Source organism: Mirounga angustirostris, unplaced genomic scaffold (assembly GCF_029215605.1).
Source record: "Mirounga angustirostris isolate CCGP_5_RB_7025 unplaced genomic scaffold, mMirAng1.0.hap1 SCAF_6, whole genome shotgun sequence".
In the NCBI taxonomy this organism is placed as follows: Eukaryota; Metazoa; Chordata; class Mammalia; order Carnivora; family Phocidae; genus Mirounga; species Mirounga angustirostris.
In genome coordinates this window covers 9007469-9018700 of record NW_026991714.1, presented here as the reverse complement: position 1 = coordinate 9018700, position 11232 = coordinate 9007469, and the positions used below count along the sequence as shown (strand labels likewise).

Genomic DNA, 11232 nt, shown 5'->3' with positions numbered 1-11232 from the left:
GCGTCACTGAGTTGACCCTTAACTCCCCCTCCTGGGCCACCCATCCCACTTTATTGCGGTTGCTTGTCTGGCTCTTTGTTGTTCTTGCCAAGTGCTAAGCCCCACGAGGGACGGCATGTGTCTCTTTCGCCACTGTGTCCCCAGGGCTTAGCACAGGCCTGGAACACTCAGGGTGCTTGACAAACTCGTACAGGAGTGAGTAAACTCTTGAAACAAAAGCACTGTGGCAGGATGCTTGAGTCCAGGGGCTGTGGGGACAGATATGGGGGGCTCTCCCTGGCTGACCTGCTTACAGCCATGTGACTGTGGGCAACTTTTGGAATCTCCCTAAGCCTCAGTTTCCATAGCTGTAAAGTCTTGATAGTCACGCCTCCCTCACAGTTTTATTGGGGGGAAATAAAAGAAAGAATGCATACCAAAGCCTGGCACGCATTACACTGTGGGCGCTGAACGCCCACCTGCTGGTCATATGATGCTGTTTTGCTTCCTTTACCTCCCCGTTGGTTCTTCTTGCCTGACTCTGCTTGCAGCCTTAAGTAAGCGGACACCAGGACAATCCCAACTCTGCCCATCTTCAGTTTTCCTGGATTTGTCTTAATTCGGAGGCAGTTTCTCCTTTTCCAGAACGCTGCCACTGACACATTGGGAATCTCCTGCTGGGGTAATCGGGCCCCTTCTAACCAAACTTCATGGCCTCCACTCGGTATAAGAAGGTCAGCTCAGCGCTCAGCATGGATCCCCCTCTAGGTGTCTTGTGGTGCCCACCCACTGAGGCCTCCTTCCCAGAATATTGCAAAGTCTTCAAAGGGCTTAGGTGCTATGGTGATCAGAATGCTAGTGGGACTTTGAAAAGATAGGCACACCCCGAGGGACATGCCATTCTTCCTCACATGGGCAGACGTGCTGTGGTCTAGCCCTTCTTGGCATGATTGTGTGGGGCTTGACTATGAAATTATCCAGTTGGTCCCTGTGTTAAGGACTCACAGACTTTAATTGACTACAGAATTAAGGTGAGGCATGAATGTACCGTCCCCCGCATCCCACCCCCTGTGCAAAGACAAAAAAAAAAAAGCTGGATCTGAGCAGCGTTAATAGAAACAAAATGTTCAGAGTATGGGAACTGCTAGGGGCCTGCTTTTCTGACCCCATTTTCGGCAACAGGTTCCATTCTGAGCATTTTCTTTGGACGCTGCTGTAGACCCAGTAGAGCTTTCTGGTTCACTTATCTACACATTCGTTCGGCCGATGTACCTTGAGCGCTTACTTTATGCCAGGGATAGAGTCAAAAGGGGAATGACAAGAATGATGCAGGGGTGAGGAGATCTCAAAATCATGTCAGATGAAGGAAGTATAGATGTTTAGGCTAGAAAAGTAAAGACAACATGAGGGCATAATTGTTGTCTTCCCAGGGTTGGATCGGACCTATTTCTAACTTCAGAGAGCAGACTTAGAATTCACTCAATTATCTAACAAAATCATTGAGTATTTACATTATAGATAGGAAGGTAAAGGCTAGCAATTCGGACTCAACATTGGGAGTGCTAGAATGTCATCCTAATTATTAGAGCTAACAAAGAATAAGACTACTCAAAGAGGTAGTTCCCCTACTTGTTGAAACTAATATTGGTGTGGCGGGAGAGGAGAATGGTTCTAGAGGATGTCCGTTGTCCCTTTCAACTTGAAAAATCTATCCTTGTTTAGCAGCTTTAAGCAAAACGATATTAAAATCTCAGCCAGAACCAAGTGGTATTTTTTGTCAATTTTATCATTTTGTCAATTATATAAATATTGCCCGTCTTACATCAGAAAATATCGTGTGTGCCAAATCCTGCCTCACTAATGAGAGGATAAGCTTCTAAGAAACAGGGTTGTAGGTTTTCATTCCTTTGTTCCCTCAGCAAAGCTTAGCCTGATGCCAAGGGGAAGAGTAAGTGATCAATAAGTACCTAATGAGCGGAATTCAATCTTCAAGGAAAGAAGCCCACCTCGTATTGGGGGGCTTACAAAAAGCAAACAATTTTAGGATGTGTCTCAGTACAAACACAATTTCTCCTCTTATATCTGTCTCGAGTGCTCTACATATCACAGGTACTTGATCAATATTTGGTGAGTGAATGATTGAATGGGCTATCATCCTTAAGGTTTTTATCAATGATTTGGATGAAGGCACAGAAGGCAGGTTTCTTTGATTTGCAGATGACACAAAGCTGGCAGGGAACGCTGGTGGGGCAGCTGAGATGCTCCATGTTCAAAAGGATTTTGACAAGCTCACAAAATAGCACAAAGTCAGCAAGATGAAATTGAACCATTGGCTTCCAAAATTCAATAGTGATGATGTGGAACAGGGCCTGTTTGGGTGGAATTCCACATGGGGTTTTGTCCGTGGGAGCCACAAGGAATCCTGTATTAATAGAACTATAATGTCCCTAACTTGTAATTATAGCTCCAATTTTGTATTGCTTAGCACACATTTAAGATATGTGGTCTCATTTTAAGTAATGCATTTGAGGACATCACTGACAAATTAGAGAGAGGGTCCAGAGGAGAGTGATTGCCTTATTGAACAATAAATAGCTAAAGAAACTCTGTATATTTAGTTCTGTGAAAATAAGGCTAAGGGAAATAGGAGAGTCATACCCAAGGGTGCAGACCCATGTCATGTGGACGAAATGACAGGTTTTGGTGTCCAACAAGGGTGCAGACTAGACCCTTTATGAGAAGTGGAAAGGCTTGTCTCTTAACATATTGATCACAGTGTGTGGAAGACAAGACCAGTGACCTCTAGGGCTACTTAAATGGAGGATTCTAGAATCTATGGTGTTATGATGCTGACTATTCTGACTTACAGAAAAGCATGGGGCACATTTGCAGCTCTAAGGGACACCAAATTTGGAGATCTTTAGCTGCTGGATCTCTTTTCTGGTGTGGCCAGAAAACCTTTTATCCCAATCCCTGCTTTGCCAATGGCCTGGAAGCAGCCTCTCAAGAAGAAGAATGATGTTTGTAGCTGGAGTCTGACAATTTTCTTTGGGCTTAATGGGCAACGTGAATGCCCGGGCCTCCAGGAGAGACCTAGTGACATTCATGCCTGTGCTCTCCTTCTTGGCCAGAGAATCACACGGGCTTGCGATTGGAAGGCACACGAGAGGTTCTTCAGTTCACATCCCACCAAATGCTCATGCGGCCTCTGTCGGTGTGTCTCCAGCCATGGGGAATGCTTGGTCTCACGTTCTGAGTGTGGATTGTCAGAATTGTTAGACGGAGCCCCAGTGTCTGTCTCCATGTACAACCTCAACCTGGGCCTTGGTTCCAGAACTCACAAAATCAGCCAGTCTCTCTGACACATGGCAGCCCTTTGCATTGCAGACGGAGGTACATTGCATACTCCCTGAGTCCTCTCTTGTCCTGTCTCATTTTGCCCCATTCTTCCAACTGTCCTGTAGAGGAGACTGCTCTATCTGTAAACATATGGCAGCCTCTCTAGAAGGTACCATCCAGAAAGGCATGGAATCTTCGACATGTGGTCTGAACTAGCACAGTGTTATTACTACTACTTGTCATGGACGTCGTGTTCTATTGACGTGGCCCATGATTTCAATGGCTTTTTTGACCTGGGGTGGGGCGGAGGCTTGGGGGCTGATCGTAGGCAATCATATTCTCCTGGCTGGTTCGTGTTGCATGTCTTAGTTATTTACCCCCTTCATATTTCGACTTCAGAGGTCATCTGAGACTGTCTTGTGCAACGGTTTTTTTTTTTTTTTTTTTTTTTTTGAGAGAGAGAGAGAGAGAGAGAGCATGAGAGGAGGGAGGGTCAGAGGGAGAAGCAGACTCCCTGCCGAGCAGGGAGCCCGATGCAGGACTCGATCCCGGGACTCCAGGATCATGACCCGAGCCGAAGGCAGTCGCTCAACCAACTGAGCCACCCAGGCGCCCCTTGTGCAACAGTTTTAAAAAACTTTATTTTGAAATAAAATTTTAGATTTACGGAACGATTGCAAAGTAAGACAAATTGCCATATAGCCTTCATCTGGCTTCCCCTAATGTTAGCATTTCACAGTGACGTGTACGTTTTGATAAGTGTATCATGTGAACTAAGAAATTAACATCAGTCCAGTACTGTTCACTAGACTATATAAACTAAAGCTATGATTTGATTTCACGAGATTTTTCCACCAATGTCTTTATCCATCCCAGGATTCAATCCAGGATACCAAGTTGTGTTTAGTTTTTTGTTATTTTTACATTAAATTGCCTTTCCTTTTTCTTCATTTTTGGGATCACTGAGGAATGTCTAGTCAGAATTGCATTTTTTTACCCCTCCTTCCAACAATATCTTTTTTTTTGACTTTTTAATTTATTTCGTATGTTTTAATCCATTGTTAGCATTAGTATTCAAATTGTCCCATCATCGGCTATTTAGAGCTGTTTCAAATTGGTTCTTGAATCTTGGACATAAGCTTTTTTATTTTTATTAACATATAATGTATTATTTGTTTCAGGGGTACAGGTCTGTGATTCATCAGTCTTACACAATTCACAGCGCTCACCATAGCACATACCCTCCCCAATGTCCATCACCAGCCACCCCATCCCACCCACCCCCCTCCACTTCAGCAACCCTCAGTTTGTTTCCCGAGATTAAGAGTCTCTTATGGTTTGTCTCCCTCTCTGGTTTCGTCCTGTTTCATTTTTTCCTCTCTTCCCCTGTGATCCTCTGCCTTGTTTCTCAAATTCCTCATATCACCAAGATCATATGATCTTTGTCTTTCTCTGATTGATTTATTTTGCTTAGCATAATACCCTCTAGTTCCATCCATGTCATTGCAAATGGCAAGATTTCTTTTTTTATGGCTGCATAATATTCCATCGTGTGTGTGTGTGTGTGTGTGTGTGTGTGTGTGTGTGTACACCACATCTTCTTTATCCATTCATCTGTTGATGGACATCTAGGCTCTTTCCATAGTTTGGCTATTGTGGACATTGCTGCTATCAACATCGGGGTGCACGTTCCCCCTCAGATCACTACATTTGTATCTTTGGGGTAAATACCCAGTAGTGCAATTACTGGGTCGTAGGGTAGCTCTATTTTCAGCTTTTTGAGGAACCTCCATACTGTTTTCCAGAGTGGCTGCACCAGCTTGCATTCCCACCAACAGTGTAGGAGGGTTCCCCTTTCTCCGCATCCTCGCCAACATCTGTTCTTTCCTGACTTGTTAATTTTAGCCATTCTGACTGGTGTAAGGTGGTATCTCATTGAGGTTTTGATTTGGATTTCCCTAATGCCGAGCGATGTTGAGCACTTTTTCATGTGTCTGTTGGCCATTTGGATGTCTTCTTTGCAGAAATGTCTGTACATGTCTTCTGCCCATTCCTTGATTGGATTATTTGTTCTTTGGGTGTTGAGTTTGGTAAGTTCTTTATAGATTTTGGATACTAGCCCTTTATCTGATATGCCATTTGCAAATATCTTCTCCCATTCTGCCCTCTAACAATATCTTTTGTATTTTATTTCCTTTTATCACCCCTCACCAGGGACTCAGACTGTGTTTTTGGCTTGCTCATTCTGGGGTGTGTTTGTTTACCATTTTAAGGTTTTCTTTCTTGAAGACCTGTATGCATTTTAGATTATGCCCAGCATTGATTCCTTGGCCATTATTTTCTTCCAAGTTTCAAACCCTTAATTCCTCTCGGTTTACCAACTCTTCCTTGGTCAGAACCAAAGTCCAAGAGTAGTTGGCCCTACATTCCTCCCTTTAGCTTCTGAGAGTTGAAACCATCAGCAGGGTAAGGCAGGGCTCTCTCTGGTGCTCTGCTTTTGTGGACGGATTTTCCCAGAGGAAGCCCTGGGCCATGAAGGCCCCATCATGAGGATGCCTTTCTGCAAAGGAGGTTTTATGTTTCAGATAAATACAGCAATTCCAAGGCCTCTGTTTATCCAGTCGTCCGACTGCTTGGGGAGGCTTCTGCCCTTTCTTGCCTGTGGTCTACACTCGCCTAGCCTTCGCACAGTGTCTGGTATGCAACAGGTGCTCAGTACATGTTTCCTTATCGTGTGAATAAATTAACTTTGTCTGGTTCATATTAGCCTCTGAGGGCCTTAGCAGAGAAGATCTCCAGTATGGCGGCTTCTTACCGGAGCTGGAATGAAGATTCCTGATACGTACTAGAGTTTGGGGATCCTTCTTCCTTCTTAATTTTCCTTAGGATACGGGCTATTGACGACGCTTTGGGAGATCCAGATGCTTCTCTTGTCACTCAAATTGTGCAATACATCTCTTTTCCCTTCTTTTCTGAGTCAGGTTTAGGCATTTGTTTTAATTTTCTTCCACAGCCTTGGAACTGATTCAAAAAAAAAAAAAAATCATTACAGAAGTATTTCTTTCAACCTATCTTGGAACTCTTGTTCTCCAATAAATAAGAGCAGAGAGGTAGTGGTTACCTCCTAAGTTTTGGAAAATTCCTGACTGTCCTATAGAATTATCCTTGTCAGTTCATAGTCATGAATTTTAGAATGCAAAATTTGAAAGAAAAAGTCAGCAGGAGGTATGAGGAAGTACCATTTTCCCAACAGTGATGCAGAGGGTGTGGGGTCTAAAGTTAGGTCTGCATTTGAGTCTTGCCCTACACTCCCAGCAGTGTGACCTTGGAAAGTTACTTTGCTTTCCTAGGACTCTCTTTCTGAACCAGTGAGAAGTGATCAACGGCCTGAAACTTGGTCCATGTCCAGTAAATGGCAGCATTGATCTTATCTTCCGGTGCGAGGACTGGGCAGCTCATGGCTCATACACTTATTTCTCCAAAGATCCATCATTTCACAAACATCTCATCTTCTGTCTTTGCTCTTCTGTTTCAGATGCTTCTGGATGGCTGACCTGGGGCCATCTGAGAGTAGTACAGGGAGAGGGTCTGTGGTTTTGGGTGGCTAGGATGTATGAACTATAGATGGACTGAGTCACCCCGTGGGGCCTGCACGTCTCAGAGGTGCTCCCCGGTCTCTGAACATTGTAGCTAGTGCTGTATCTTGGAAAGTCCGTGCAGAAGGCCAGGAGGAACAGTCTTGCAGTCACTTCTGGGACTTAATAGGAATTTCAAGCAAGAATGGGAAGCATGTGTTGTACTGAGCTACCATTCTTTTATCGACTGGGGAACTGAGGTTTAGAAGGATTCTGATTTGAGCTCTTTTGAGTGCCCAAGTATCTTCTTATTCCTGAACGTAACATTTCCTGGGATGTGGTTATCCTGGGTGTGGATCTATCTGTGCCTCCTGGTCTGAGGGTGGTGGTATATCTCCTATCTTCGAATGGATTGCTTTTGGAGTGGATTATGCTTCTCTTCTGCAACACTGGTCTTCGAGTCCAGGAAGGACATTGAACCTGACAGTTACCTGTTAGTGAATGCACTGTGTTCCTGAATAGGCCTGTTAGGATCACTCTGTTACCCACCATAATCTATTTATATCCTTCTGGGCAGCCAGCTTATCAACCTTTAATTCAACAGATATTTCTTATAGATGCCTGCATGGTCCCACGCTCTGTGCTAAATGCTGTGTTTCAGCTGCAGAAAAAGAAGGGCAGAGGAGTTCGAGAATACTGAATAGCGCAATTCAGAGAAATATCTCAAAGCCAACCTCCTGATGCCAGGGGAATAGTGGGGCCCTGATATAAAGTGATATAAGGAGGCTGAGAGGTGGGAAAAGGGACAGCCTGGAAATTAGTTTTGTCATTCTTTCCTTTAAGAATCAAGGAGGTGAGCCATTAAAAAAAACAACAAAAATCTTACTAGATATTAAAATACTCTAATAGTGTAGTTGTTAAAAAAATATATTTGAGTCATATTTTATATTTTCCTCTAAAGCAGTGTTTTCAGAAGGTTCCCCAACAACAACATTTTCTGGAAAATTTTAGCTACAGATTGGCAAAATACATATATATATATACATATTTTATTATGACCTATTATACGTATTTGTGTGTGTGTATGAAATAAAGTTTCACCACTTCGATTGACTTACTGCTTACTCTATGTGCTGATATTTTTTATTCTTTTTTTAAAATTTTTTATTTTTTTAAGATTTTATTTATTTGAGAGAGAGAGAGAATGAGAGAGAGAGAGAGCATGAGAAGGGGGAGGGTCAGAAGAAGAAGCAGACTCCTCGCTGAGCAGGTAGCCCGATGCGGGACTCGATCCTGGGACTCCAGGATCATGACCTGAGCCAAAGGCAGTCACTTAACTTACTGAGCCACCCAGGCACCTATTTTATTTATTTTTTAATTGTAGTCTTATCTCTATTAATGTCCTAACCCACCAACGGATCGTGACCTGAAGTTCGAAAAATACCGCTTCTTAAGGGCAATTTACTTGCAAACCTATCCCCAGGTTTTGGAATTGGTATGGATTCTTCAAATTTCAAGCCAATAACTATGTTTCAATCTTCTGTATATACCCATCTCTGTCAGGTGCTGAGAATAAGACCAAAGACACAGAAGAGATCATCTGGCCCCAAAGACTTGGCACAGAGCCCTGCACAGAGTAAACACGCAATAACTATTACCCACTTTCATTGTGGTTAACATTATCAAGGGGACATGAAAAGCACACACATTTATGTCATGACTAACACAAAGATCTTTGTGGACATTTTCTGATTCATTAATCTGGCATCTCTGGATAGCAGGGAAGAGAAAGTTATAATTGCCTGCGTTCTTTACCTTGTTTTCAAAATGAAGTTTCATCTCTTGTTAGTATCACAGCCGTGAAATTGACTACAGAATTATTTGTTGCCTTCAGTCTGGGGCTCAGTGCTTCTTTCCTGTTCTGAACTTTTGTCTTCCCATGTATTTGTTTTGTCTTCATACTATAGATGGAGAAATAAGGACACAGGATACTTGAGTCAGGGATAAGCCAGAATAAGAACTTAATTCTACCAATTACCAAGTCAGGACACTTGATACTCAGCCTCTGCTATAATTGAGAGTTGAGTATCTTTCGTGCTTGAAAAGTTACAGGCAATGTACAAACTCAGGCAATGCAGTATCTCTTTTCCATCAACTGTAATTTAATTTTAGGTTGGTGCTCACAATAATTTTAGTAGAAATCATCATTTAAAATTAATGCAATTGCTTCAGAGCATATTTAATCTGTCATAGTGTGCTGTGTGCATTCATTTCTCTTGCACAATCCCTAGAAGAAAAAAACTGGTCAAATGGACAACTGATCCTTGTGATGTTCACATGATGATGATGTTAACAATTATTGAGCCCTTACTTTGCAAAAAGCATTGCCTTAGGCACTCTAAACAAATTAGCTAACTTACCTTATGTCAAGCTGATGTGGAAGCCAATGTTATGATTATTCCCATTCTACAGATGAGGGAAGGGGACCATGGAAAAATCAGTAATTTGTTTAAGGTCCTATAGCTAATAACTGAAAGAGCCAGAATTGAAATTAGGGCAGTCCAGCTCCAGAGCCTGCATCATTAAGCATTATGCTGTGCTGTCCAATTGATAAAAATGTGAGGTCTATTAAAATAGACCTCACATTTTGTTCTCATGTTTCATTGACTGCTCCCCCTGGCTGCCTATAGCAGTGCTCCAGGTCCTTGGTAGGACTTACTACCTGAGAGACCCCAACCGAAGGACCTTCTCACATATAATTAAAGCAACGAAAACAAGGTGAATTGAACTAAGTTTACACTCCTTTTCAAATCAGTCAAAAGTTCACCTTCTGTTTGAACTCCAGATCCTCCTTAATAATTAATCACTATCGCTATACTTCTCTTGGGCATCTCCTATAAGGAAGTAGGAGGCTTTGAAGGATCCAAAGACAACATGGTGTCTAAATATGGAAGTACTTGAAAAGTGCACAGAAAAAACTTACTGGTTTTTTGTTTTTGTTTTTTTTATAATGATTCATCAAACTTCTGCTCCTGTGGTGATCTGATGGTTGTAGGAAAAACCGATTGACATTTTTGTCCAGATGAGAGGTGTCAGCTGTGCAACCCACAGCCCTCATTAATTAAGTGAATAAGTGTACAACAGTGGAGTAAATCAGTCAATATCAAAACTTCTAATAGGCTTCGCTGATCTGCAACGTCCTACCATCCGTTATGACCCCACTTTCAGGAGAAATGCACTCAGATATGTTTTTCAAGTAGCAGTGTTGACATTGTGCCTGTATCTCCATCTTTTTAAAAAATATTTTATTATGAGAGAGAGAATGCAGGGGGATGAGCAGAAGGAGAGGGACAAACAGACTCCACGTTGAGCACAGAACCTGACACGGGCTTGATCTCAGGACCTTGAGATCATGACCTGAGCGAGAACCAAGAATCAGATGCCTAACTGACTGAACCACCCAAGTGCCCCTCTTATCTACCCATCTTTATATTGGATCCTTTTGAATACAATGGCAGGACTTTGCAGGATGACTAGTGAATGTTAGGAGTGAAATCTCTGGCCATGGAGACCCAAAACATGACTTTGGCTTTTCATTACCTGAGCTAAATGACCAGAGACTCCCGTTTCCAGGAAATGTTGGGGGAGTAAGTGCAGGGAAGATGCTGGTTTTCTTGCACTGACATGCCAGCCAAGCCCATCAACTTTTAGACTTCCAACCCAGAGGTTTCACGATGAATCTGAAGATGCTTTAGACCATATACTGAGCAAAAGGAGCAACCACCTCCAATATCTCTCTGTACCATGGCATCAGTGACCTAGGAGAAACCCGAGTCTACTAAGGTTTGGTTGCAAACCAGCCTATAGCTTCCTCTGAGCACTTTGGTACTTGGTGCTGTAAAAGTATATGGAAGACCAGGCAATATAAGAACCACTTGGATTCTTACTGGTCCAAATCCATATTTGCATGCTGGGACCCAGGGTCATGCTTCCTTTTTCTTGGTGATTCTGAGCAGGGATATGAGATGCATGTCCATGCATGTACTGGGTGGGATCAATGGACCAAGCTGGTATTCAAGGTAAGTGTCCAGGAATTTCTTAGGCATCTGTGAGGGTGGCAAGGTAGTGGCTTGAACCAACTCAGCATCTGTTCCATGCGTGGGAATTTGCTGAGCACCTGCATCAGGCAAGGACTGGGTTTGGGGCGTGGGGGAACACAAAGAAGTATATGATATCTGACTAATGAGTAGATATTTTGGGCATGGACTATGTAACAGGACTGCTACAGGTGCAGCTTATATCCTAGTGGAGAGAGACAGCCAATAATCAAATAGGTAAG

At 42.9% G+C, this 11232-nt stretch overlaps 1 protein-coding gene across 3 annotated transcripts in view; it reads left to right on the top strand.

Moving 5' to 3' along the window:
• Positions 1-11232, top strand: part of LMX1A (LIM homeobox transcription factor 1 alpha) — a 157512-nt gene that overhangs the window by 107727 nt on the left and 38553 nt on the right. The gene's annotated exons all lie outside the window — the stretch shown is intronic.